Below are 4,603 nucleotides of genomic sequence, written 5' to 3'. Positions count from 1 at the left end.
GCTTTATTACACAACCAAATCAGGAAATATTCTCACCAAAGTATCTTATGAAGATGAATTCGAAAAAATTTTAAATTTAGATGACAGTTTTAAATCAAATGTGTGTTTTAGTTAAGATAAATCGTATAAAATATAATGAAAAGGCTAACAAAAAAAATATGACTGATTCTGATGAAAATAGCATTAAATCTGATGAAAGCAATAATAAATTTGAATCTCCAAAACCAAAAACAAAAAGATTGAAATCTAATAACATGGAATAAATTCTTCGAGAAATAACTGTTACTACTAAAGTAAATCAAGATCGACATCATAAGGAAAAATGTAATTTATTGCTGTCGTTATTTAGAAAAAAAAGAACAGGATTAAAATTAAATCATAAAAGATATTACAGGTTATAAAAACTTATTAAACTTATGTTAAAGAAAAGACTGAATTACAAATGTTGACTTAAAAGTTGATGTAAATTGATAAAATAATTTTACGTTTTACCTTTTTTAAAATATATTTTTAAAATATATTTTAAATTTTGTTTTTTGTTCTCGTTATAACAATGGGTGCAATATCCAACCATATTTTTTATTAATTATCTGTTATTACGACCAGTATGTTTTTGTTTTTATGTTCATTTTTTATTTTAATACAATATTTATTTCTAATCTTTAAAAAGCTATGATTTAAAAAAATTGCTAATACTATTATATGCATTAGTAAAATTATAATATTTTTATATGCATTAGTAAAAAAAACTAAATTAAAACATATTAAAACTAAATTTAAATACATGTGATGACACACATTTGGAGAACTCGACATTTGGAGAACAAAAAAATGACACATAATATTTGCGTGAAATAAGTTTATTATTAATTTTATTTTTACACTCGATGTAGATTTTTGTTTTTGTACTATATACTCAAATATAACTGTTAGCAGACCAAGTACAATATTATCAAAATAAAAAATGTATTTTATATATAACATAATATTGTTTTTATTTTAAAAATAAATGTATAAAGTTCTAAAAATGTATATAACGTGCACATTGTAATAAATTGTAAGTATATTGTGTAAACACAATATAAAGTAATATTTTAAATAGCAATGTGTTCCAAAGATTCCATATATGTAGTAGGCAGCATATTTCTTTTTTGTTTACCTTTTGAAATTTCTTTCTTCGAATGAATATAGTATATATTTATTTGGTTCATAATATATTTCCATATATTCTAGAAGACTATCTTATGGAAATATATTTCTATATATTCTTCTCTAGTCTTCTAAATAATCATTTTTAATAATACATAAATTATACAATACGCAACAAGCAATAATGAATTTAGATTTTTAATAACAGACCATATTTCTAAACGATTGTTTAACGAATTAAATGTTTAAATCTTTTTTTAAATAACCATATGTATTTTTTCTATTTTTACTCTAGCGATACAAAATATCTTATTGAATGTTCTTCCTTTTTCATTTCATTTAAAGTGCCGTAATCTTTGTATAGTATTATTAAACTTACGGATAGAGGATGTGCAGTATTTCCGATGATAATCATTTCCCATTTGACACACTTTCTCTCCAATAAAGAACATTTTATATACTCGAACATCATATATATTGTGTATATATATTTTACTAGAGATATCTGTAAAAACATTAATAAACATATTTTGAGCATTGCATATTCCTCGCAACGTAATAACTGTCTAATGATGTCGATTAACATATGTGAATCTAATTTGATATGGTGTTCGAACAGGTATGTACTATCAATGCATCCAATCAGAAATTCTACATATCTAAATAATAAATTGAACATACAAATTAATTTAATTTTTATAGTGTTGCACAAATAATTATCAAGAAAAGTATTTTATTCTCTTCTGTAGTCTATACTAATTTAATTTATTCTGTTAATATATTTGCATATACATTTTATATTTGTATATTCTATGAAGGTAGGATATAATTTTTTTTTTTTAATAAATTTAAGATTCTTATTATAAGAAAAGATTCTTATTATACATCTTTAAATCTTGTTGCACTTACATTTCTTTCTTCAGCAGTTTGAGGGAATTTGATTATTGTTGAACTCAAATCATACAAATTAGATAAACTAATATCAAACAAATCTGCAATGTTATGTATTATACATTTGTTGCCTGCAAATCTAAAAACATAAAAATAAGAAATAAATATTGAATTTGTGTAGAATAGTTTACAAAAAAATTATTTTTTATTAATATATAATAATGTAATATTCTGTTTATGTACTGTTTATGTATAAAGAACATAAAATATGTTCTGTAATTTTACTTTTCTATTTCTTATTTCTTATTTTTTTGAAGGACAATATTTACATTCTTTGAAAGCATCAATAAGGAAATTGCATGTCTCACGAGATATATTAGGTGTACAACTTTGCTTCCGCCGTTTTCCTATAAATGGCTAAGTGGTGGTCGAAATAAATAGATCATAGATTATACAATAAACTTGGGCATCTATCAACATAACCCATAGAAACATTAGTCGATTTGTGTCTGCATCATAAAGTTATTCTCGATTGAAAATGTCAGTTTACGAGCCAAATTCTCGTCATTTGCGGGAGGTTTTAATTTTTTGCTTCAATATGAAGAAATCTGCGGCTGAGGCTCATCGAATGCTCTCAAATACTTATGGTGAGGCCGCTATTAGTGAAAGAACGTGTCGTGAGTGGTTTCAACGCTTCAAGAACGGTGATTTTGACGTCCAAGATCATGCTCTGTATTTGGTGGGACCAACTCGGCGTAGTGTATTATGAACTGTTAAAACCGACTGAAACAATCAAGGCGATCGGTATCGAACGCAATTGATGCGTTTGAGCCGAGCATTGAAAGACAAATGGCCGCAATACAACGAGAGACACGATAAAGTGATTTTGCAGCATGACAATGCTCGACCCCATGTTGCGAAAGTGGTCAAGACATACTTGGAAACGTTGAAATGGGAAGTCCTACCCCACCCGCCGTATTCTCCAGACGTTGCTCCCTCTGACTATCACTTGTTTCGATCAATAGCACATGGCCTGGCTGACCAGCACTTCCGGTCTTATGAAGAAGTAAAAAATTGGATCGATTCGTGGATAGCCTCAAAAGATGACCAGTTTTTTCGACGCGGGATTCGTACGCTACCCGAAAGATGGGAGAAAGTAGTGGCCAGCGATGGACAATACTTTGAATCATAAATGTATAACCAGTTTTTTACAATAAAGCCTCGAATTTCGGAAAAAAACGACGGAAGCAAAGTTGTACACCTAATACGAAAACGAGATTTAAACTATAAATAAATAAAAATGTAACGCTATATTTATGCAAAATTGTTCATATCACACATAATTTTTCATATTTCAAAATATAAAAGATTTGAAATGATCAATAAATGATCAAATTTTTAATCTCTTTCATCATCATATTGTTCAACTATTTGAGTAATAAATGTTTTTATACTAGTTTTTTAGGAATTTTACATATTGCTCTTGCATTTATTTGTGTATCTTTATCATAACTGTCTGATAAAAATAAAAACTCAATCGCAGCGATTTTCAAGTGGTCCATTTTATTTTAAATGTTTCTAATAAGTTTATAACCACCAAAATCACCAGAACACTAGTCAGGTAAAAACACAATCTCGATCGAACACGATTTTGTAGCACAATCAGATTAACCGATTCGGATCGGGTTCAAATCCACTCCATTCGAAAATGCTAATAATTCTCAAATTGAAAATGGATAAATTGACAGTAATGTACAAGCGTTTTTAATGATAATAGGAAAAAGATCGGCGTTGCTCCTCTACGTTTCTCTTTGTCTCCGGTAATAAAAATTTACCAAATTAAAGCTTAGTTCAGACAACACGCAGCAAACAAATCGAGCAGCAATATTACTTGCTGCCCGCAGATAAGAGTTTGAAATATTTTGCAGCGTGTAAGAGATCAGAGATGAAGAATAGAGTCTCCAAAAAAAACTAGAGTCTGGTCATGCCTTAAAAATGGCATGCATGTCTGAAATGTGTGCTTGCTCTCAGTTAGTGATATGAATGTATGTGCGCTCTCGATTGGTATTGCCATTGTATGGACACGCCAATCACAAGAGAGAATGGAGGGAAGGATTCTTATTCTTGAAAAGAAACGTATACGAAAGTCTAGGAAAATACTATAGTATACATTACTACATATTGTATTTCCTTAGATTTTCGTTCGTACATTTCTTTTCAAGAATAGGAATCTTGAACCTCTAATATTATAGAAATTAGTGGAGGAGACAGTCTTTTGTACGTTACATAGACGTCCTTAGGATACGGTACTCTGTACCGTGTTAACAATTTTCAATGACAATAAATCTATAAGAATTATTTTGCCTTGATTGTCGTTTAAAATTTGTTTAATATATTAATTTAGCCTATAGAAAATAGCCAAAGCCTTAAACAGTCTAGCTGGATTTTAACGTGCGAGCATCCTAAACTTTTAGACTACCGAGGACTCGCATGGAATGCAAGAGATCCGGTTCGATTCCCGGCTAAGGTAATATTTTTCACAATAAATTATTTATAGATTTTA

This window comes from Atta colombica, unplaced genomic scaffold (assembly GCF_001594045.1).
Source record: "Atta colombica isolate Treedump-2 unplaced genomic scaffold, Acol1.0 scaffold18, whole genome shotgun sequence".
Classification (NCBI taxonomy): Eukaryota; Metazoa; Arthropoda; class Insecta; order Hymenoptera; family Formicidae; genus Atta; species Atta colombica.
Note: the sequence above shows the minus strand (reverse complement) of the source record.